The sequence below is a fragment of the Aethina tumida genome, chromosome 1 (genome assembly GCF_024364675.1).
Source record: "Aethina tumida isolate Nest 87 chromosome 1, icAetTumi1.1, whole genome shotgun sequence".
Taxonomy (NCBI): Eukaryota; Metazoa; Arthropoda; class Insecta; order Coleoptera; family Nitidulidae; genus Aethina; species Aethina tumida.
The window spans coordinates 52346134-52373000 of record NC_065435.1 but is presented as its reverse complement, the minus strand read 5'-3'; the positions used below and the strand labels follow the sequence as shown (position 1 = coordinate 52373000).

The window sequence follows — 26867 nt, the reverse complement described above, 5'->3', positions numbered from 1 at the left end:
CCATCAGGAAGCACATGGGTTCATTAAAATTAGAGGTAAAATTATTTCTTGCCAGGAATACTTGTAAAGTACGTTAATTGAACGAACAGTTTTGGGATCCTCGTACATAATAAAAATTATAACAGCACGAAAGGGATTTCAAACGTGAATCTTAAATTATTAAAACTCTCAGGATAATTATTTGTGTGTACGCCAGGCTTGCTGACAGTCCGTCAGGGGTTTCAATTTTTGTATTTGTTTTTATTTTGTTTGAAGCTTTCAAAATAATGAGACTTATTTCGAAGCCTGTTTATTATACATGTAAATTTGATGTTGTTTGAACGTTTCCCCATAGAGAATGTTATAACTGCCTTAGATGCAACTATCATATTGAGTGCGCATTTCATAATTTATTTGTAGTTCTATGTTGCAGTCTGGTACCGTTGTTGATTTATTTATGTTGTATTCCACTTTATAATTAATTTGTTCTGTACTTGTAATTAGCCTTTCGCCGTATCTCATGAGAAATTATGTTAGCACTGGCCGGTCAAAATGGCATTTATTTAGTTTGCGTTGTTCCGTGTGATGGACGCCGGACATATTTCACATAAACATAAACGCAATCAGTGCGTAGAAACAATTCATTACGGTTTATTTATTAAAGAGAGAATTGCTGGATCCCGGGGTTCATCGGAGGATGTTATTAAAAGGGGATGTGAGTGCGGTTGAGTTTTCCGTCGTCGGCATATTGCTTGACTTTTCACATTACGCCGTATTAAATTATAATTATGCAATAGTAAATGTTCAATAATTGTGTTAGTGTGGAGTTAACACTTCCGCCCAATGTCTCGTTTAACCGTAATATCCCCCGCGAAATTTCCATAATATTATATGTTCTGCTTTGTGATAGGATCGCGTGATTCATTAGCAATTTAGCAGTACTTGTTCCAAAGCACGGCCCAAAAGCCATAATATAATGGTTTTGTTAGCGCCAAAGTTTGGTTGCACAGGAAGTATTTACCGCAGAAAATTAAACGAAATGATGCAAGGTTAACTTTGTAAAAACGAACTTTCCGCAACGAAAATAAATATACCTAATGCTAAAACCCACCCAGCCACAAAAGTTTATTCATGTGGATAAATAAATGAAATCCCATAATAAAGTCAAAGGTTACATGAGCATTAACGTTGAATGAGTCACAACTAATGTAATCCATTCATTTTAATCTGGCAAAAGTTGGTTATTATTTTGTTTTGTTTTTAACTTGTTTCTACATAGTAATTAGGCGATTTAAAGTTTAAGGTTTGAGGCAGAAATTCTATTATTCTGATTTTATGAACCACTGAACCAAGTTCAATCTGTTGTATTTACTAATTAGTGACGTTTTCCTATACGTTATGTTAAAGGGAATTTCAGCTGTGACTATACTGAAAATGTCTCGAGTTACAAGAAAAGAATTTGGAAGGTAAATACTTTTTATTTGAGGACAAAGTAAATACGTCCTGAAAGCTCTTTGAAAAGCTTTACAAGTTTATAATGGCATCAGAAATGGAAAAGAAAACTGCATATCAAGAAGTTCTGTCATACAGCGGATTTCTGACTTTTTATTACAGCGCTAGCACGATAAAACTAAGCACTGCATTGTGAGCACAGTAGAAAAATATTGTAACAGTAATAACTGTCAAAACATCAGAAATGTAGCAACGGTATAAAAATCAAGTTGTTACGCTATAAATTTATAAGTATTTGAATCAAGAAACCATTTTAATGCATAATTTAACTTGAAATACTGAAAGCATGTTGTACAATATTGGTTTGCCGATGAAATGTGTGTTGTTGGTGTACTTGAAGGCTATTTAAGGGTCACCTCATGATGTAATTATAGTTGAGTTTCAGTGTACATATTACAGACTAATTGATATTTGAAACTATATTATTAATCGAATTTAGAGAATAAACTAGAATTTTGGTCACCGATGCCAGCTCGCTGATTGAGTTTGTGGGTTCAGTAATTGAATACATCACCATTTAACAGACGCTAATAAACACCTAATGTCGTCAAAATTGCTGGCCTCGTGCTGACAATTTACTTTAATAATCCCAAGAAAATGTTACCATCTTATTTAGTTTTCTTAACTGACCGTTCAAAATGGCCATAAAAACATGTCAATTCCTTACCACTACTGTTAAGACTTGTCGCAGCTTTTGTACAAACATTTCCAGTTTAAGTGTCGGTCTTATCATTGGCAATAATTCTTCAATTTTCAATTCGGAAAGGCAATAATAAAGGCCGACAGATAGACAGTTTTCAAGGCGGCTAAAACCAGATGAAATTGACTTGAAACCACGTTTAATGTCCTTGCTCTAACTTTGAAATAGATGTTGACATACGCAGCTTAAGCGGTATTAGATATTCCCCTATTGAAACAACAGTAATTAATTTTGTGAGACAATGGCAAGGCATGACAAAGTATAGGAACACAATAAAACCAAATTCAATTTAGTAATCCGATAATAGTCGTTAAGTGTACATCGATGTAGTTTGAATAATTTATAATAGGAAATAAAACTACTAGTGCATTATATGAATTTGCTCGTCACATCATCATATTCGGCCTCAAGTAATCCATTTACTGACATTAACTAAAAAGTTCGGTTAAGTTCTTCTGCATAGAAAATAAATAGTTTATTTGTCTTACCTGATGAAGTCTGATACTATTACAATTCTTGAGACAATTCACGATCCGTGAATGTATTAATTTACTTATTAAGTTTGTTGTTAAGTTTGTACATACAAGAGATGAAGATTCCCCAACATTTTCTGATTAGTTTTTAGATATCTCTTATGTCGTAATTTAGATGCACTAAAAACCACCTAATATGAACTATTTTAGGACTCAGAACAATATAACAACAACATTTTAAGAAAGGGAGTAATTAAAAACAACAGTTAAATATAATAGTTAAAAATTGATATTTTGCCGCGTTTCAATTATTGGTAACAGTAACATAAAAGTAGATAGAGGCAATAGTGGAAACAGTGATGCAGGAAGTAATTTGTATGTGAAACTAAAAGCAGTGTCTTCAACACAGATCCATAGGAGATGTCGCAGCCGCGGCTGTTGATGAAAAGATCAGAGTGAAAACAGTCATAGATTCCGGCGTCGACCGTGCCGTGATTAGTATTCCTCCGCTCCGGCGGCTTTCAATATTAATTAAAGATAATCTCACGGCTGGAATCGTCAAATCAAACTGGATGATCATTAAAAAAGAAATTAAGTATAAAATTTTGAGGAGCATCGTCAGAGAGTAGAGTCGACATCCACATCAATAAGTTGCCATAAAATCGGGCCGGATCGTAGCCGTCCGTGTTGTTTCGTCCTGCCGCTGCGAGCGCTGCAGTCAATACGAAACTCGCTGTGACGCAGAGAACATCTCCTGCAGTCTTGCACCATTATCAAATCCCACTCGATCCGTTGCTCCACGTCGTGGGTCCAATCATTTTCAAATTTTATGACCCCAACAGCGAAACTGCGCCACTCAATTTCAATTTCAGGACCTGATAAAATCCTGAGCCGGACACTGTTCGTCAGTTTTTGAAATTAGCGCGTGAATCGCCGGATTGAAATACCGGTTCGCGCGTTAACCAAAACAATTTATGATAGTTTAGATGCATGTGTGTTTGTGTTTGAACTGACAGTGTTGGGGACTGATCTTGCTTATCCACAACAATTAACACAAGGAATTTAACCGGAGCTGAGCAGTATTTTTTCTGCCTTCCGGTAAGTTTGACAATATTAATAAATTTTAGCCCTCGGGCTTAAAACTTTTAAAGTTACTCCGCAACAAATTAGGAGCAAGCATTAATTTAAAGTATTATTAAATTAAGTAATTTGTGACAATTACATACTTACTTGTGCAAGTTTGTGTATTTTATTAATTAATATTTTTTAACAAACAAAATAAATCGCAGTGATTCAAATTTTTATACTTCTTATAATTTAACGATGAAATTAATGTTGAAATATATAATTAAGACCTTTAACAAAATTATAATTAATCATTTTTTTCCTGAAACCGGAGGATGATGATGCTGACAGCGTACCAACTCTAAATTTTTAGATGGCACGGGGACTATGTTGTTAATCATTCAAATTATTATACTTTTTTTTTAATTTTCATTCATAAATATAAATTTTCATATGACCCGTATGATGAAGAAAATTTGGTTACGCCCCCAGCGCCATCCTAAACAATAATTTTTTTGGTCCATTCATCTAATAACGAATGATTTTTTATATTACCGAAGAGATGGAGAACGGGGAGCTCCATCCATTTTAACTGTTAGATCCACTCATTTAGAAATTTTGAAGTTGCATCGTCAGCGCCATCTAAATTAAAATGCTGCGTTACATCATTGTTGTATTTATTATTTTTTTTAATTAGTATTGAAATCTATATGCGATCTAAATTAATTCAATTTATGCTGATTTTAAAACTATTGTCAATGATAATATTCAATTTTAATTAATCATCAACACTTTTGTGATTTAATGTACGTTATACTATAGAAAATTTACATTGTACTGTACAAAATGAATAATGAACAATTTTTGATTAATATTGTTTCATTTCAGCACATTATTTATGCCATTCATGAAGAATAAAGCTTTGCAATTAATGTGTGTTAACAAACGGTTTTTTATGAAAAGAAATTTATGGATAAATTAAATGAATTATTATTTGTGTCTTTTGTTTAATTGTAGTAATTTCCAATCGCAAACAAAAATAATAAATTTTAATAAGAATGTATATTGTGCAAGAAGAAATTGCAAATTAGCCTTACTGACATTGTCATTTGAACATCCTTCGCATGACTAATGTCGGCCTAAATTATGTTTACGTGTAAATTACAGTATTTTGTATCGGACTCTTCTATTGGTGTACGCTCTAATGGTGTGCAAGTATTTAGTTTACAACATTAAAACCCAATTAATTTGCGATTTTAGAACGAGGGAAATAATTCATGCATATTACACATGATAAATGAGTATAGGATAATAACGACGTGAGATATTCGTGCCTGAAAAAATGCTTACATCCAATAATTAAGTCACTTAATATAAATAATTGCTTTTTTTCTAAATATTTATGTAGTCAATAATCGTTGGTTTCTGGTAAAATAAACAACATATCCTATAAATAATCCGTTTAATTCTACCTTTTAAAAGTCTTGTTTCCGAATAAATATCAACAAATCAGTCATAAATAATATTTAGGTTCGTGTGTGTATTTTGTTATTCTAGTAGGTAAACTATATTTCGACGTAAACACACACTGCGCTTGATCAATTTCACATTTGCCTCCAGGTGCTTAATTGAGAAACTAGTGGTTAACTATTCAGGCAATATAATTTATGCATAATATTATTGTTAAAGTTCTTAAGCAATGATTGCAATATTTTGTTTTGTGTGTCTAATAATTTTATAAAATAATGAAAAATGTCATATTAACCCTTGACATTTCGGATGAGATAATTAGAGACGTAGATTAATAAACACAAACATCAGATATCGTATTACTACAATAATTACAAGTAAAATTAATGACTATTGTGTCGTGTAGTTATATCACCATGTAATTACCTATATTGATTTACTAAAAAATTCATTGAAACCGTAAATTAAAATACTAAACGTATAAATTAATTTTGTTTGATCAATAATTTTGAATGTTTTAATTCAATTTACTTGCTACATCTGGATTTTCGCGAAAAAGGAAATAGTATATCAAATCAAAATCGATTAGGCTTCAAACTGAAACCTTTGGTCTATTTCTACGTTTTCCACAAACTTTGAAATTATATAAATTAAAGTAATGAAAGCTCAACCATTTTAGATTCAACGATACTTGCAATTAGTTGAATAATTTAATTTGAATACCGACATCATTGGCAGAATTTTGCTATTCGTAAAGTAAAAGTTAGCTTAATCATTTATCGATTTCATTAATAATAAACTAACAGAGGCATCGATATTAAATTTCAGAAAGGGCGTTTAATTAAAGTGCAGAGAAGATAAGTTCACAATTCATTAAGAAATAATAAATGCATATTGTAAGCTCAGACTTAATTAATGTCAGAAATAATTGTTTACTAACATTAATTTAAGAACTTAAAACGCAATTTTCAGAATGTTGATTGACTGTAATTTAGTGTCGCATAAATTTTCGTCAACACTTAATTGTTTTATTAGCTTGATATGGGTCTATGGTAAGTTGTTTTGGCGGAAGGATACATAAAATGTTTAATTATAGTTAACAATGGATCTAGTGCAAATATACATAAATGCGTCGTATGTATTAAGTAATATCCCATACAGTTATGCGAAATTTTAACAGTAACTACACTATAATGTTGCTTAATATACAGACAGATAGATGTTAATTTGATCCATTTGATGCTGAATACCCTCGTCCGATTCATTTTTATTTGCAAGGGAGCAATTGTTCATGTTAATTTGAACGCATTGTTCATTTCATTCGATTCAAAATGGTTTAATTTAAACTGATGACGTCGGGGCTCGCAAAGTTCGGATGAATTGTATATTCGAATTAAAATATCTATCAAAATTTTACCAATTTATTATTTTATGCATATGTGATGGCCCACGCCATGGGAGATGCGTCAATTAAATTATTTTAGAGTAGGTACTAATGGAAATTATTCACGTAATGAAAATATATTTTATAGGTGCTTATCTAGTTTCCATTAAATAACAAAATATATACGAGTCACTGCATATTGGCGCATAATTTTGTATTTTACTACAGTTTTTTAAGAAAACGGCGGCGACGCCCTAAAAGAATTAATTAGAAATTATTCCGTTGTCTGGATTAAAATTTGGGAAGCGCCTAATTTCATTTTATTGTTCTTGGCTAAATGTCACTGCGGCTGTAAAAGTAATGGAACTATTTTTTGCAATAGAAAACTTGCCTTTATTTACAACAAGGTAATTTTCTGTCTCGTAATTTTTTAGACATTCATTAAATGTAAGCAGTTATTGTCAAACTTTTCACTTTTGCTTGGAAAACTCCTAGACCAATAATTCAAGGATGCGTTATATTTGGTTTTAGCTATAAGGGGTGTAACAGAGCGAACTATTATTTTTCAGACGTTGGCGTCCAGGTTTGTTAGAAAATTAATAGTTTCCTAAAAAATTTGTTCACAGGAAGTAGAAGTCAACTTTTTTTGTATTAAGAAGATTGATAAACAATATTTTTGAAAAATTTTGGTATATAACAATTGAAAATATAATAAATTGAATTAAATTTTATTCGAATATAGAAGTTATTTAATAATATCGAAATTCTAATTTTAAAATTGTTGTACGTCGCTTTTATTAACTTTTGAATATAAATATATTAAATGAAAAACTTTTTAACAAAAATATTGCATATACCTGTATAGAATTCCCTGTATACGAGATCAACATTTATTATTCCAACATATTGCATGTTAAACAATCGATAATGAGATCAATTGCTCTTGTTATTATAATTTCGACGCATTGTTCATTTCATTAAATTCAAAATGATTTAACCTATTATCTGATTCTGACGGATATATTCGCAATTCAAAAAATAAAAATTTATATATTTGACATTCTTGTAAGTGGCAATTTGACAACCAGTGTGACTAAAGGGTTGTATTAGCTTACAGAATCTAAAACATCTATCGAAAAGTTAAGCAGCGAGTTGGTATTTTATACAAATGATGTTTGCCAAGGGACATGTTTCAATTAAATTATTTTGGAGCACTAATAAAAATTATTCGCGTAATGAAAATATATTTTATCCGTGCTTTTAAATTTTAATAGGACTTAAAAAACGAACAAGCCGGGTCATTTCGCACTGTCGCATAATTAATTTTATTCCAGTATACGTACGCCTACGAAATGAAAGCTCGGATAATACAAAAATATTTTTTATCCGCAACACCTCCACACTCGTTAATTATTATTGAAAAGGAAAGGAGTATTTGTCAACAAGGAATGTCTACAGAGCATTAGACTAAATTGAAAATTCAGGCTCACATTACAAACTTGGATTAATATCATCATAGTTTACTTAATGTTCTTTTGTAAATGTCAACACAACGATGCCTAAAATTAGTTATAATATTTATCTATAAATTACTAATTAAATAAAACTTGGTTCTATATACAGTGTTGGTCAAAATGGAATAATTTTAAGAAATTGATTATTTTCATTAATCTTGATTGATGTTAAGAAGGTGGTTAATATTTTTTTCAGGTAGAGTATTTCAATATTATTCGCTTTCGCTTTGACGTTAGACAAAAAAATGGAGTACTTTTAAAATTGACAAGCAATGAATTCCGTTAAACATCGAAGTCTTCAGTGTGGAAAGATGGGTAAAAACAAATATTTATCAGAAGAGTTGAAAAACTAATTGTTGATTGTCTTAGTAATGGACTGAATCAGCGCCAGATTTCTTAAATTTCGGTTTCAAAAATTTTGCTTGCAGGGTAATGTATAAAGGTTCTCGAAAGACAAATACCTTTAATATCCAGACGAAATGAATGGACTTTTCCAGAAATCATGTGTATTGAATCCCGAAGTTATTTGGATCAGATGGTGGGTACTACCTAAGGAGACCAATTGAAACTAGACACGATTTTAAGTGCCAAAAACCAATAGTTAAACACGATAGTGTAAACATCATGGTATGGGAATGTTTTTTGACATCAGATACTGGCCCCATAGTAGGACTTGAAGAAAAAATAAATCGTGTTGACTATATGTCTTCGTAATCATATCATATACAAAAAGAATGTCGAGTCGATCAATAAGCTATATAGAAAAATTATTAAACAAAATGCTTGAGTTACCAAAAGAGTAAATAAACTTTTTCCAAATTTATTTCGTGTATATGATATATGGTTGTTTCTATTCAATTAGAAAAAATATACAAATAAATTTAATTAAATAAAAGATAAATTAAAACTTATTCCATACTCTATTTAATATTAAAAATAACTATGGACAATAACTGTGTATTTCAGTACAGAAATAAATACAGGTTTTTGTGACTTAATTTTCTCCAAAATGTCTCACCAATTCCCAAAAGAAGTGACCTGCAATTTTATGTATTTCATAAAATGAGAGCATTATTCGTGGTCATGTATCCCCGGTGGTTATTTTGTCGAGGAAAATTAAGTTTTTTTTTTCTTGACTGACAACATCTATTATGTCCCCGAATCTAATCTTATTTCGTAAGAATATTTTTTCGTACGCGGTATCGTTGACGGCGGCAAGGCAAGCACATACGGATACGTATAAAAGTAACAATAACAGCGTCGACCATAATATGTTCGGTGATTGTCTGCAGAATTGCCCCGCTGAATGCCCGGGAAGGATGACTATTGGCAACGATAAAATCAAACATTCAAATTTCCCGACGCGTTTGATATTCCCATGGGAATTAAAATCAGTACGACAAACTCGATTTGACGTCGACGTTGGGCTATTCGGTTAGCGGGGCTATTTAGGATAGAAATTGCAAAGCGATTATCCTGGAGGAAATGCTCTTTCGGCACTGAAAGAGATTCTCCACGTTTCAAAATATGATCGTGTCCTAAATTTATTTACGACTTGAAACTTACCATTTGTGAATAAATTTTAATTTCATGTTCAAAAAAACCAATTAATAATGAAAAATTATTGGTTGAAATCAATGAACAAATAACCGAAATTGAGTCGTGAAAGAGTAGACAGGCCTAACAATGTAAATGTTGGTTGCTCAATTTCTCACGACCGACGACTCTATTAAGTAATAAATTGTGAATTATAATGAAAGTAGTTGCGGGTCAAGTATTCATTATGGCGTGAATTATCGAGTGTTAAATGGAATGACAAAGGCGTGGCTCTCCTCCAGAGCCTAATTTTTATAAATGATGTGCCATTCAGTGTTGGCAAGTCCAAGGCCGGTGTTTTGCGGCGAATGACTTATATCGAGGAAATTTGCCGTGTCCAATTTAGAAAAAACTAGGTCTGAACGAACGGAAATTTCCTCAATCCGCCCACAACACAAGATATCCGGCCGCATTCGCTATATTTCTAATTTAATACACAGCCGCATTAAAACTTTTCAATTTGCAAAATTCTCCTTTTTGTGTCAACGATTTTATAACCAACTTGGAAACTTCCTTTTTGAAGCACTTCATAATTTTTTATCACTGCCAATTTTTAATCAAACTTCCAGTGGCGCTTTAGAAGAAAGTTTAGGACATGTGTTCTGTGCCCACGGTCATTATTAAAGCGGAGTAAACAAAGATAAGAAGAGATAACTCAGGAAAATCCCGGGATCAACGAGGAAAAGTATCTGCGGTTAATTCAAGTTGATTATTGACAGTGTTAAACTTGTTAAACAGCTCTTTTTTAATCCCGAAACTTTTTCGGCAATTCAGGCCCTTTTCCTTTGTTTAACTTACACAAACAAGTGCGTGTTAATATTCTAACGAACTTTAACAAATTTCGTTAAAATTACGCAGAACACTTAAACATTATAAGTTTTTTTGTAAACAAAGCTATTAATTAAACAAAATGCCTTTTAATTCATATAAAATAGCATAACGTTGTACAAATAATTATAATTGGAAGGGATAACAATGAGTCATAGTTGATCCATAAATCATTTTCAATATCTGCAACAGTGTTGGCAATTCATTCGAATCTAATTAAAACGGACGTGTTACTTGCATATACATGCATATAACATGTCAACTATGACGGTTGTTTCAATGATTATGTGATGAGAAAAAACGTCAATTTACTTTGCCTTAACAGCATTAGCAACTATTCTACTTGGAAATAAAAGTAATTAGTTAGATTTAAATATAATTTGATGGATGTTTTAATTATTAATAGAATATAACAAGCCATTAACACAAATTTATTTAGGTTAATAGGTTTGCATAATTCACCTTCAGTATGTACAATATCTTAATTTACATGACATTTCCATGCGCATCTCTAATTAAAATGTACAACTGCCAGAGAACTAATTATAATTTTAAAACAGTGACGACGATTGTATAGGTAGGTATGTTAATTTCGGACCGAAATTGAAAATGTTCTTTAATTTAATTCGCATATATGTATGCTGTTAATTTGCCAACTAATAAATAGAAAAATTCATTGATTTGGGTGTATCGACTGGCAAAATAGTATTACAAGATGACTTTCTTCCTCTAAATTTAGAGGCGAACGCAAATAAGAACTGAAACATTGAAAAAAGTAAAGGAGGCTTAAATTAGTAAAAAGGTTTTAGCAGTGGACTGTGAAATTCAATATAGCATCAGAGAGATTTAATTTTACTTTGTTAGAAAATCAAAGAGGCGGTTTCACGTTAAATAGAAACTACAAATTGAAATTCATTTTGAAGGGGTTTAACATATTTAAACAGGCGCTTAAAAGGTTTTTTCAAATAAAACCTTTATAAAAATTTATTTATTTTGAATAAACTTTTCATCGAACGTAAAATTGAAAATAATAGCACCTCCAAAAAAAAAACAGGAAAGGGATGAATTGACAATAATTACCTACTTTATTTGCATACTGTTTCTATGCATATAATTCGTATATGTTATACTTGATTATCGAGCACAAAACCATATCAGACAGCATCATTCAAGATTAATTTGTGTACTTGTATTCGGATAACAAATGATTTAATTAAGCCAGATCCGACGATGTATCTGCTTTTGCTTTGTGTTTTAGCAAGGATCATTGAATTAATATGAAAGCGAATTAATGTTGGTCGGATATCTTATTAATGTTGAAAATAGTATTTAGAAATGGACCAGAATAGTTTCATTTCCGTTTAATCGTTACGTAAAAGCATTTAATTTAAAAAAATGCTTTTTCGTTGGGTTTTATGGGAAACTGGTTTTTAGATTATAGTGGCCGTGTGCGCGGGCTAATTGTTAGAATATTTGGAATTGTGCAAGTTGAATTCGGTCCCTTTTAATTGTTTTTTGCATTTCAATTACTCATGTACAATAAAATCCAGTGTATGAGACAAAAAGGTAGTTTGAATAGGAAAGCAGGGAGAATTTTATTTGAGGTATTATTGGCAGCTTCACAGGGCTTAGCGGTTTATTGAAAAGGCGAATTTATGAGCGTCATTTACCTGCGTTCGAAACCGCCAGTAAATTTGTCAATAATAAAAATATTTTTGTGTTCTCGCATTAGCTGATTAATACGCCTAGGATTTATGAAATGCTTTTTATTTTAATTTATAAGTGATAAGTTGCAATTTAGCCAGGAAGATGTATATAATGGTTAAAAAGGGAACATTTCTTTGTATACCTTTTTTCTTGCTTATTTAACACCCTAACATTTAATTAGACTCATTATCCGAGTAAATTTTTTAATGAGCCGAAAAAAGCATGACGTTAACGTACTACCCACTGTGCAGGATATTTTCCTTGCCTTTCTGGGCCATTATCTTTATGAAGGTAAATGCGCCCGCTGAAAGTCGGAACGTTGACCTTCTGGCCTTACGTGAATACAAAATTTACATATATTGCTCACAAGAGATGTGTATACAAGCGAAGCAAATAATTAGAAAACGTTTCAACTCGAAAGCAAAAACAGGACCTGATGCTCCAGCATATTGCGGGCCACTAATTGTTGATTAGCCTAAAGGACACAAGAGATTAAGTTATTTGTGAAGATGAGATTTATTTTCTAACATATTTTCATTCAACTTAATCAGATTAAAAACAAGGGTTCCGGTCACGCAAAAATATGTGGAGTTGTAAATTATAATTCTTCTGCTTCTGCTTAGGATTCTATTTCTTGCTCCATTTATTAATGAGGATAGTTTCTGTGTGGTCATTAAGTTTTGATGTGAAAATGTAACCACCTCAAAGTCAATTCGGTTAGTCGTATAATAGAATAAAAAAGTAAGTCTATCCAGTAATAAGTTTTCCGTTTGTATTACTTATCAAGTGTAGTGCAACTGCGAAACTAATTTTGACTCTTTGCCGTAGTTTGTACTTAAAATAATGAAAATCTTGACAAGGTTAAACAAAAATATACTGCCAGACATGAGTAGATGTTTAAAGTTTTAACTAATTATCGTGTTGCGACTTCAAAATAAACAAGTTTACAAAGCAGTGACATAAGTTATACGTATTTTATATTACATGTATTCCTGCTTCAAACTTTGCTATATACAAGTTTGAAACTTTCAATGTGTATTACGTAGGAAATGCCTCAGGGAAAATAATTGCACCCATGGTGTGATCCGTTAACTTTTTATTAAAACGGTCAAATTTAACATATATATGATTATTACATTAACTCCACGTTGATTAAAGAAAGAGTTCAGTGCACCAAAACAAATTACATGAAGAAGGAGAAGAAATGCTGCAGGGCAAAATCGCAAAACAACTTGCAATATAAAAGTTGACTGGAATTCAATATTCCATCAGTCTTAAGGAAAACATCAAGCCAATAATTGAATGGCCATTTTATTTAAGTTTAACAATTTTAGCGGATCTCAGTTTAATGGCATTTTGTACGAGAAACTCGCAACAGTTCCACCCAACTCTATCTATTTGTTTGAAATTCCGAAACTATATTTATAAACAAGCGCAGTTTGTCGTTGCTCTAAAGTTTTGGTCGTTCCTCTCCGAAAATCTAAATTGCTAAATTTCCGCAAAGAAAACAATTTACAAGTTCATTTTAATTAAACAAACAGCGAAAATTTGTATTTAATTTGTAAGGTAAATATTCAGAATGTCCTTCTCCCCTAAGGGTTCTCAAGGAATATTCGAGATTATGCACGAATCTTGGATGTTGATTTAATTAATATTCGAGATCCATGTGGCCTTTAATCCAATTCGCCACGTCTTTATTTAGATAAGCTACCCAACATGTCAGTTATTTGATCCATCATATCTGGCGTCGCCTTGAGGAATTTCAGGTATTTTATATATTATAATTATCTCAACAAGATCAAATGAAATACAAAATTAAGTATTCACAAGAATTTATAACAACCCTGCCTAATCCCCAAAGTAACTTTCTTTAGAGATTTTCGGTAAATAAACCCTAATGGTTGTAATTTAAGAAATATGTTATTAAAATTTTCTACAAACCTCATTAATCCCGCAAATAACGGCAAATATCCAGTTAAATTGGCAGCAACCAATTAAAACTTTAAGAGAATAATATTTGATAAATATTATCTTACACTTTATTGGACATCTGTAAAACTATACGAAGACTTGGTTCCGTCAATTGAAGGTACACAGTTGAATTCTACGCGAGTAAAGAAACTTTTAAAGTCTGAACATGATCTATTTAAACATGTTACACAACTCCACTAACGAGTTGCTGAGCATTATATACCTTATTAAAAACTTTACCTTCCCTTAATTGAAATTACTTTTTATTTTAGTTTTGCTCCTTGCAAATTTCACTGCTTGTTTCTGGAAACTTAAGTGCAAATTTTACTTAAATGTGTTACTTGTGAAATATTTTCTGTTGGAATACTACCAAATTATCAAAGTACTGTTGGTTTTATTTTTATTTTTATCGTCCATTAATTAATGGGTGTGTAACAGCAATATCTATATGTATTGTATCTAAAATGCACTCCAATATTAGTGCCGCATTAGTTTCCCGTATGTATAAATTATAGATACTTGTTTTAATGTATTGTCCCTGACCCAAATGCAGAAATTATCGCATCACCTGCGAATTGCAAGGTTCAGGAGAACTATATTACGATTATTTAGACTGTGCGAATATACAGTAAAGTACAGTAATGGTACGAGGAGAAAAAAATCGCAGTTAATGGAATAACTAGATAGTCCACTAAAATGGAAAATGATAAATCCAAATCCTGTAAATTGATTCTAGTTTTACATTGCACAGTTTCCTCGTCAATGATTCAGAATCAATACTGGAAGGCAGAAATATTCGGAGGTATTAAATGTAATCACATTTCAAATGGGGACTTATGCATGGCGGGACATTTAAGAGCGTTGTGGTGTAACGCCTCAATTCATATAATTCTTAGGAAAACCCTCAGTACCCGGACTATCTTGAAGACAAAGTGCCCCGGTCCTTTAAAGCACTGGGAATTTATTTATTTTTCGACTTTGATTTAAAACTTGCTAAAGCGATTCCGCGTCACGGCTTTCATTTCAATTATGGATCGGAGGACCTGCAATGATTTATTATGACAAGGGTATTATACTCAGATATGGAATTTTGCTTTTTTAAGTATTGGTCCTAATGTTTGTTTCGTTAAAGAGGAACTAAATAAAAACACGTTCCGACTACAAATTTAACGACACTTCATCATAACTGTCAGCTACAAATGAATTAAGTTAATCTGTTTAGTATGTAACTATGTAACTTGTTTAAATACATTACACATAAAAAATTATTGAAATGGAATTATTTAAATTTAAGCTGAATAATAAATGTGCATATTTTACGTTTAAATGTTTGTGGCGTAAATGCATTCAAAATATAAGTTGTATGTTGGCAGATTTCAATATAACGCATCATAAATGTCTCGGCGTTAAACGGAGTCCGTGACAACAATAAAATAGTAGTGTATTACAAGTCACATATATAAAATCCTAGTTTTGAAATCGATTTCAAATTGTAAATCATGTATTGGACATAAACTTCACAATAGGAAATAAGTGAAATCCCGGTACTGATACAATCTGAACAGCAAGTTTTATTGAATTCTATTTCATTTCTGTTACGTGAATCGTTAGAATTGCAATTATGTATTGGGGAAAAACCAATTGATAAGATATTTATTTCCTATTTCAATGTGCTTACTATAATTTTCAAAGCGGAACTAGATTATGACCCAATTACTTTTATTTTTTCTACTTTATATCAACATAAAGTTAACTAGCTAAATATTATAAATATCTAATATTAAAAACAGTGCCATGTAGGCGCTAATTAAATTAGAAGTTCACTTAATTAGATGCAATCAAATGAAAGCACGATAGTTTCACGGAACAGTTGCCGACATACAAAGTGTTCGTTCATTCAAACTAATCTTGTGTTGTGTTGTACACAGCTAGAACAGCTGTTTTCGTAAAAATAAATCCTTTAAAATTAACGATCCCGTGATAAGGACTCGCCTATTGAAATACATTGTACGAACAATGAAAATAGACAAACGAAAATGTAATTCGGATAAATTTGAGATTTAAAATTGGCCGACGTCGCAAATAAAAGTGATTATTATGAAGTAGTGCGACGAGATAAATAATTATTTTCCCTCATTACATCCCGACAAAATATACACTTGCACAGATTAAATTGTTAAGCCACAAAAACAGTTTACACAAAGTCTCGGTCGCGTTTAAGTTGTAATTTAGCATATTAATAACGGACGCGAAAGAAATGAACCGCTAGATAAGCGAATCCGAGGCGTTGCGAGATTGCGAATTAGGCAAACAACTTTTAAAAAGATGAAAATTTCTTTGACGGAATGCGGATATATTTCCTTTAAAAATGTTCGCTAAATAAACCCCGCCGCCTCGGAGGATACAGATGAGAGGTAATGTGTCGCAAGGGAAATCATTGTATACGCTGTTTACTTTTAATTTCATTTAAAGTACTCACGCGCCACGCCTGATGAACCTTGCCTTATTAACGGCGTTCTTCTCGGATGAGTTAGGAGAACTGTGAGTGAGAAGGTGGCAGGCGATGGAACATCATGTTTTAGATTGCAGATATGCCCGTCGGAATGTTAATGCTGCTCACATTTTAGACGCAATCTGCTTGTTCGAGGACCGTGCGAGATACATTCAAATTGACATAAGTTGTGTACCCTTTTTTTTTCCAACCCGAAACGCTGTTTTGAATATCTCCCGTGTTTTATTATTCAGATGTTAAAATTGATAAAGCAAAAACAAAAGGACAAAACAACCATTACGTTGCTTTTTACGAGTACTTTTTCACAACTAATTATATTAATGTTTAATGATGCTCCCTTAGTTAATCAGAAAAATGGAGCAAAGAAACGTCTCTCTTAATAACTACGCGAACATCCGTTCAACCGTTCATGCAAATGGTAAACGGGAGTTTAGAAAACTTTATAAAGATGCTTTAAAAAGAATCTACAGTCGCCATTGATTCCGGAAATTATTTTTAAAGTATGCAAATTGCTTTCCTATATGGAGGGTCAATCAAAAGGTTATAGATTTTCTCCACAATTTTAATTTAAAATATGCAACAACACAAAAAACTACTCTCACAATATTAAAAATATAAAATATTAATAATAAATATTGCAAGCTTTTTGTGGGTTACACAATTTTTTCACTAAATATAAATCTATTTATAGATTTAGGTTTTATGAAAGCGATTAATCAAGTTAAACGTCTTATAAAGAAAGTTTCATAAAGTTTTATCCCGCAATATAATAAAAGAAGATGATAATGTAAAACGCACCCCAGCATTTGTATATTCTTATAACACTTTTTATCTAAAAATCGATTTGTGTAAAGTAAATGTTATGTTAAAAACCTACTTAAATATGAATACAACAATGAATATTTTTAGGATTCATAAAATAATGTTGCATTTTAACAATTTGCAAGGATATAATTTGCCGTACATAAACAATTTGTGATCGATAATTAAGGCTTAAATAATTTAACCACATAGATGCATTTAATTTTGTGACTGCACAAATAAAACCTGAAACACTCATTCCGAGGTTAAACGGGAAAACGTAAAAGTGCATCACACCGTTAAATAAATTTTAAAGCCGATAAATGAGTGGTTCGCTTCTGCAGATTTTAAAACTACCTACCACTATCACTTGATATTTTATTTATACCCACATATATATATACGGTTGGCAATACAACGCTCGTTTCGAATGCCGCGTCTTAAATCTTATCCCGTACATTGTGCAGGTCCTAAGTCAATGTGAAATCCTTAAGTTTCACTTGAATAAATTATGTGAGGCTGTTTCGCCGGTGTGCCGAATAGAAAATGAATATTTCCCGGAAATGGAGGTAAACGATATATGGAGGCGGAATTATAAGTCTAACGAAAATGTTCTTGAGTCTGGCATACAATTTTTCTAGGAAAAGCCCTTTAATAAAGCATGTCATTTCAATTTCTACTCGGCGCTCGCGATTTTGAAACAATGTTGAGTTTTATTCAATAAGCAGCGGTCCTATTCAAACCAATAAGCTTTTCATGTGAAACCGATGGAGGCGGTAGCATTTTTAAGGAAACATAAGCCGTAATTTAATATTTATGAAACCTTTAGGAAAACGTATTTTGGCAAAAAATGTATAAAAATGGCGAATGCGCCAGAAATAGGTTTAACATACAATATTTTATTTTAACTAGACTTCAGTGTAATTTTGAAAGTCATCTAAAGGAGCAATGGAGGTGATTAGTATCTATAAACAACCTGCAGACGTGTGTCGCATGTACGTTTATCTTAACGAATTAATTAAAGGTAGATAAGCCGCCTAGACTAATTGTTCCAAAGAACATATCCGTGAGCTCTAAAAACTTTCGACAGAACGTCTTTGGGGACCAAGTTAAATTTCGAGGGTGAATTTAATTTTGTTTAATGATATTCATGAGTAAAATGGAGATTAATCTAAAAAGCGGATCTATTTATTTTATACAAGAGAGGTGTGATTAAAGGTGGTTGTAAGGACCCTTCAATTTAACTCTTTGAACATTTGATATGCGATTAGTTCAAATTGAATTGGGATATTTAAATTAATTTAAATATATAATTTTTGACGTCTCTTTCTTCTCTTTTGTAGAGCAATTATTTCTGTCACCTTTTAAATAAGACGACGATTTGTAAAAAATAAAAATTACAGCAATAACATCTCGCACTGAAATTATATTTGAACCAGGATGTTTATCTTCGGCAAACACGGCGTCAAGAATAAATGGACAGCAAAGCTTTCGCAAATATAAATCTAGAAAACAACTGACGTGAGCTAAACAACGACTGAATATTTCTTATTCAACGATTAATTTCGCTAGAAAATGTAAACGCCGTTACTGAATGCGCGTAGGCTTCCACTTCACTCGCTGTCAAATTTTATTTTTGGTTGCGCGCCACCACCCTTTATGTACATAATGTTGCGGCCGCGTCGCCATATATATACATTATTCCGGACGGGGCATTGTACTACGTGGTAGTAATATTAACGTTTTCTCCGTCAGTGGATGGTCGGTACAAACCAACGAAACCATTTAATAGAAGGGTGATTGTGGGAGTAAGCAGAAGGTTTTGGCATTTCACAAGAGATACAAATTCATAGAAAAAACTTCAACTTTATAAAAAATACAATTGGATTTCGTGTACAAGCACACATAATTTAAACAAATTTGTGTAACATTATTCTTTATTTTTTTTCATATAAATTATTATTAGGTTCAAGGGTATAATGCGGTAAATAATGTGTAACATTTATTTTATGATAGAAATCAAGTTATAATGTTTAGCTGTTATTACATTTCACGAATATAATCCGTTTATTACTTACTAACAAAAAACTGCTTGTCTTAAACTAAACCGCAGTGTGTCACAAGAGTGTTATTAATGTAGTGCATATTACAGAACCAAACTATTCCTGACTAAGTTGGCTCTGACGTGAAATTTATCGTGACACAAAGAAATTTTTATTAAAACTCCATGTGACAGTTAGTACTTGCTGTAGTAGACATGACAACCGCGGAAGTTTTCTGATTTACGAATACCAGCATTCCGAAAAAGTAACGCTGACTGTGTAATGTTTTAATTAAAATATTTAATTTAATTGAAAATTCAACTAAATGATGTAAACTATGCATATATACCGAATTCATGTTTAAATTGATACTCAACAACAATTTAATTAAATATTTGCAACTAAACTTTTCAATAATTGTTTTGAATATCAATATTATTTAAATAGTCAATTTTATTTAAATATTTCTATTCTACTGTTATAAAGTATCCTATTCTGCTGATCATAACTAATAACAAATTGTTAACTGATATACTAATGATGACTTTGAAATGGGGGTTACAAACATAAATTCTCAAATCCCCATAATTATTAAATTCACAAAATTACAAGTATTTAAAGGAATTTAATCTTAAAATTTCAAATCCTCAAATCTCAAATTATTAAATTTCCAAAATTCACATTATCAATTTTTTAAATTCTTAAAATTTTAAATTATCAAATTTTCATGCCCCCAATTTATTAAATTGTAAAATGTCCAAAATTCAGACACCTGAATTATGAAATTCTCAAAAGCCTAAATTATCAAATTATAAAATATTCAATCAATTCTCAAATTTCCAACATTTCAAATACACTATATTCCAAAATTAAATGATCTTTTTAAATCTCAAATTTCTAAAAATTCAAATGTTCAAACCCAAATTACTAAATTGTTAAATTTTCAAATTTCCAAAATTCAAATCCCTAAATATTCAAAATTCCTATACTAAAATTCTCAAATTTCCAAAATTTTCAATATTTTAAATTCCAAAATTCAAATTATCAAATTCTTAACTTTTCAAATCTCAAATTTTTAAACCTAAAATACCAAATTATTATATTTTCAAATTTCCAAAGTTCAGGTACCTAAAATATTAAAATTTCCAAAATTCAGACACTTAATATCAAATTCTCAATTTCTTAAATTTTCAAAACTCTAAATTATCAAACTGTTAAATTTATCAATTCTCAAATTTCCAAAATTCAGACACCTAAATTATCAAAATTTCAAACTGCAAAATTTTTAAATTATGAAATTTCCAAAATTCTAAATTGTCAAAACTTTCAAATTCCTACCAATTAACAATTTTTCAAAATTCAAATATCTAACTTATATTTAATTAACTACTCAAATTATGAATTCACAAATTCTTCAATATTTTCAAATTTTTACGTTTTTAAAATTTGCCTTTTTCAAATTTTGAAAATTTAATTTATCAAATTCTTAAATTTTCCACCTTTCAAAATCTCAAATTCTCAAACACCTATATTATTACATTATTAAATTTTTAAATTCACTAATTTCCAAATAACTAAATTTCTAAATTATCATAATTTCAAATTCATATTCAAAGTTACTGCTGGCAAATATCTAACTGTTTTTAATTTTTGTTTTGTGTATATGAGTTATATGTATCAGTTATATTGAAAATTTTAAAAATGTATGACACAAATGCAATTTTTAAAAAGTTTTAGGAAATAAATTCCACTAAAATGGGGTGACATCTTCGATTATTATGCTGCAGTATGGATCCCGTAACGAAAGACATTGGAAATTTTAAACACTGATTTATTTCCTTACGGTTTTTATTTAGAAATTCGTTAGTCATACTTTTTGCCAGTCACAACGTTCGGAAGTCGCATAGCACACGATCCTAGTTTTAAGTCAAAGCGTCCTTTTTTATAAAACAGTCCTATAAATTATTCCAGTTTTAGGAATGTTGAGCTCAGCGTCGCTATTCAGCTTTTTAGAGGAAATTGTAAAACAAAAGGCTCGGTGCTGTGACAAATTAGGTATAGAACATTTTATGGAATAATTTATATTCTGCTCTCAATGAGTTTCTTGCTATTTACATTGATGTTCTCTAATGGAATTAATCAGCTCCTAGAGGAATTTACATAAGAGGTTCAATATTTATTTAAGTCAAAACTGAGACTAAATTTTTAATATCTATGTCAATTATATATCTCTTTATAGCAACTTGTAATTTGTACTTGATTTACTGGAGTAAAACCCAGTGATGTATTGACGTCGTAACAACCAAACACATTAATATATCCCAAGGTAGAGCGAATACATGTACTACTTAAAAGTCTCGTCGATACGCAAAGAAAAAAATTACCACGACTTCACATAAAATAGAGTGAATGTAAGGGGTCCGTAAAAGCGATCCTGTGAAAGTTAATCACTGTAAAAGTCTGGCAATTGTTGACAACGACTAACAATAACTTTGCATATGGCCGCATTTATCGCATTAACAGCTCACAATGTATCGGAAAGGTATTTCAGAATACAAAATCTCCGAGTCCGAAGTTAGTTGAGCCAGAATAAATCCCCATTTTGCGGATAGGACACTTCGTGAGGGGGACAAATTCGCACTGTCTATAATTATTCCATTTAACCAGTTTTCGGTATTTATTTGAGATCGAAGGCTGAAATGCTTTTAGTCGAAGTGGACCGAGGATGATGCAACAATATATAATGTTCTTAATGCCGCCAGATTTTATTACTTCTTCTGTTTGGATAATGTAATTCGTGAATATAAAAATGTCAGCGAGCTTAAAATATAATAATTTTATGGGTGTGAACTTTTTAAGTAAACAATAAGCTTTAAACAGGATTTAAAATGAGTTTTCAATCTGCAAAAGGAATAAAATAACCATAAGGGACAATTTAATTTTATACAATTGTTTAAGTCACCAATTTTTGTCAGATGTTGAAATTGTCATCTTTAATTCTAGAGTAATTGTTAGACATACGACGAAATTACACTGTTGAAAAGCCCATGACTTAGTTTTAAAAATAAATCAACAAGAGCCTAAGCTGGTAAAAATCTTGTCCCCCCTTAATTACGAATAATATATCATAATATAATCTTACGTCTACTCAACACGAGGAGTTACAAAGTTGGCTCGAGTTTTTCCTCGCTCCATTTGGGTTGCTCCACTATCTGTTGTATGAATTTAAGCCTCGCATTCTTTCGTCTTGCTTTTTGGTTGTATATTGGAGGTTTCATTAAAAATTCCCACAAGAATTTCTTGAGCACTTTCACCACTCGGTTTTCGCAAATACATATTTTAATTAAATTTTAAAAAGTCAAACATTATAAAATGATAAATGAAAAAATATATACATCTTTGCTCCAGTACAGACGTTTTATTGCGACTGCCTTCAAGCTTTAAGATGCACATCTGAAATAAGGCAGTCCTTCCATAAATAGGGATGGTTGGCTGTGCAACATTTAATTCAGGCCCGAATTTATGTTTTATGTATATACAAGGAGTGCGAAGCATCGTAGGAGAAAACTGCTTATTTAAATGCTAATAAGGTTAATTCTGGTTACGTTTGTTGAATTCTATCTAACGTTATTGCAGTTTAGATTACATGGCGGAAATGAGAATGATTCTAACGATCCAATTGTCTTGTTATAAATATTATTCGTCACACAGAATATTTAAGAATTTAATTTATTCGTATATGAACTTACGTACATTATACTTTATAGAGAGAAGCCCTTAAATATTAAATTGGTCGCATCCAACGGATTACTTAGCTTTAGCGAATTGCAATAAAATTGAAGATGAGATTTATATTAATATAATCCTATATTCGACTTGAATGCTCCATAAAGGTTTTTCGGCTATTACATTCCTGCATAAAGTTATTTATAAGGTGCTTTACAAGTGAATTTATAACTAACTACATGAGCAGATTCCGGACGAGGAAATCTATTTTATAAAATAAGAAAGATTAAGAAAAGAAAGTCAGCCAAGTTTCTGTTTCCAAATGCATTAAAGGATTTCGTAATATTTTGAATTTAACGGTAGTCTGTGAATGATATACTGCGAAGAGAGGGCATGAATAAAATTATTTTACATGCATTGCTCAGATTTTCTTAAACTATTTATCTGATGCTTTTAGGAATAGTCATATACATTATTTCGATTAAAATTCGTTTGTGCCATAAATCTGCCTGTTGATGTTATGGAAATGAGGTGTCTGTATTATGGATTATGAATCTTTATTATCAAATCAAGTGTAAATAAAGAAAATCCCATACATGGGGATGTAAATAGGATAAAAGTGAAAAATACGACCTACTTTACAATATGTAATATACATAAAAAGCATAAACCACCTTCCGGAGAAAAGTAAAACTGTGGTTCAATTTAAGGGCACTCGCTCGGAATAAGTTATTAGAATAATTTTTTTCGTTTTTTTTTCCGGGTTGAATGTGATATATTGTGCCCACTAAAAATGCTAAAAACGGAGGAAAACGTTCACTTAATAGGATCAGCCTTATAAATTACCCAATTAAAGTTTATTTCTATTGCAGACACAACCGATAATGTGTAAAAATTTTATTGGTCCCATTCAGCGGTGCATCAGTAGTAAATTTTTAAAAGTCGCGTTATCGAGATAATACTTGATTTATGGGATTTGTACCACGATTTTATGCGCCCTTTAAAACGGAAATGTCACACGTGATATTCACGCACTCACTGATAGAAATATATTAATATTCTCTTGGCATTTTAAGTTTAACTGGATGTTTTATAAATGGCATTTTAATCATTATACATACTATGAATTTGCAATTTTTATATGTACTCTTTCGAATATTAAAATAAGCTGTTACTCACAATTTTTAAAATATAATAATAATATGAATTTATATTCATATTATTATTGCTACTGCTGAATTCTCTGTGTCTTTTTGATGAGCCCTTTAAAAGAAAATAGAAAGGAACATTTACTTTGATCGTGTCATAATGAATATTAAATAAAATTAATACACAAAGTAAATTAAATCGCTAAAACAAATTAACTAAAAACGGTCATATCAGAATGTGCTGGCAAAAACAGAAATGCCCAAGACTTATATCCGTGCAAAATATAATAATTCCAAATCATGCTATATACGTGACACCCCTTATAATCTCCTAAAACCTCAAAACGCCGCTTATTTAAGGGTAATTTAATTTATATGCAGCTCGTTAGTTAAGGATATGAACATTCTACTCCTTTTAACTTTAGCAATGGGGATTTACACCAGTATAATTTCGCCTAATTAATTTATTTATACAGGCTGGAGTGTTGCAAATGATGTTTCTTGTAAATGTTGGGTCAACATAAGATCTGTTTTATGTGTTCTTCAATTATAATTGCAGTCGCCTCCTGAAGTGAAAATATAAACAAGGAGATGTACAAATTCTAAAATACACTGTAGAGCTGAATACCTAGCTGAAAACGGAAATGTTCCGGCTTAAATAAATAAATTGATGAATCATAAATTACGGGAAAGTGCGAGGTCAAAGCTGAGTATTCGAGATAAGTTGTAATTTATATCGTCAGAGATCACTCTTTCTGTCACATAAAGCATCTATTTTAGCGTGAAAGTGTCTTTCACTCATGTGGTATAAAGCCCTTTTTCTTTTTTCGATCTCATCAGAGTCCATATAAAAAACTACTTAAGGTGAAAGTAAGAAATATGTGCCTTTGTACGTGTGCCAGATTTATAACGCGCAATACTGTATCGATAAAGGCTTTTTTCCATTTTTAGTTCTGCTAGGATCACGAATGATTATTGGACTGAAATTTTTGACATGCAACAAATTTTCAAATTCAAGTAACTAATTTTTATAAAGAGAACATTGTCTAAGTATCTAGGATTTCATGAATTTAATGATGCTATAAATTTTATTTAAATTGAGCACATATTCCAGCCTGACCTGCTTTCAGTAATATAAACTTATTGTCTTTAAGTCTGTTGAAAACGAGCTCTAAAATGAACTATGCGCTTTCCCACAAAACACAGCAGTAATATATCTTCTTTTCTATATGACAAATTTCACCAACAAAATATATCTTAATCTTGAAATATATTTTTATTAAAAAATTAATTTTTAAACTGTGCAAATTAAATAAATTGGATCTTCTCAAGCTTAAAGGAGCGCAATTCTATTTGCGTCTATAAATGTCTGGACGTCAGTATTTTACATTACGTTTCTTTTTAATCGTGCAAACGTGTAGTTGAAAATTAATTGAATAAACTCGTCAAGCGAGAACACAATGTTATTATCCACTTTTCAACAAGCTTATCGCTTGTAAAAAGAAAGCTTTTGTCGTGTTCTAATTACACATCGAATTATCGAATTGAATCGCAGTTTAATTAAGGAAAATTGTATTTCGATTAGTATCTTTTGTTTATGTCGGCCGAAGTTGTTTGTATTTAACAACTAGGTAAAATCAATGTTTGTCATTCTAAAACTATAATTAAGCTGCACGATTTTTAACCATCGAGTTTGACATCTATTACAGTAAGGTGCACTCATTTGGAATTTTAAAAATTCACGTTGTCAGCACTTTTGTGGTCCCCATTTGACTCTCTCCCGATAGGAATTGCGGATTCGTGATTGGCTTGGCAAAGTGGAGGCGGATGACATTTGCCGTGTACCAGTTAATCATAAAATCAATATATTACATGTATTATTCATATTTTAACTCGAGCATTCCTTTCTCATTAAAACAGTAGGAATTGACAAAGAATTGACGGCGGCCTCGCTTTTTTCGATTCATTTGTTTCAAGTAGAGCACTTGAATTTTAAAACGTTTCAGAGCAAAAAGACGATTAGTGGGGACATGTGTGGCATAATAAATTCCAATATCGGGGGTGTATAATTTAGTTTCCATCTTAAATGTGCATTTTACTTGCATTAGGCTCTTTTTTTTGATGGTCTACAATATTCTGTTTATGTCTCTTTTTCTGTTCAATCTCTTTAAAACATTGGTTATTTTTTATTTTTCAATGGATAAAATTTTAGCAACTATTTATTTTCATGGTCTTTCATTGCTCTCGTTGAATTTAAATAGATTATTTACTAGAGGACACTTGATTATTATAATTTATTGTTACTGAGACCGAAAGAAACATACATGTCAGTCGTTTCCCTTATTATCAAAAAGTTTAGAGAGACTGGTTAATGGTAGCTATGAAAATTCGAATATTCTAAAAACTTGAAAGAAAATAGATAACTGGATAATTCGAGTA

At 31.2% G+C, this 26867-nt stretch overlaps 1 protein-coding gene across 3 annotated transcripts in view; it reads left to right on the top strand.

The window, feature by feature from the left end:
• Positions 1–26867, top strand: part of LOC109594497 (hemicentin-2) — a 300510-nt gene that overhangs the window by 44941 nt on the left and 228702 nt on the right. Inside the window, exon 1 of one of the 3 annotated variants that reach the window (XM_049961986.1) lies at positions 3472–3762. The exons of the other annotated variants lie outside the window; for them this stretch is intronic. The gene's annotated coding sequence lies outside the window, so the exon portion shown is untranslated. Of the gene's footprint in view, positions 1–3471; positions 3763–26867 lie in introns of those variants that run through there. 3 annotated transcript variants of the gene reach the window in all.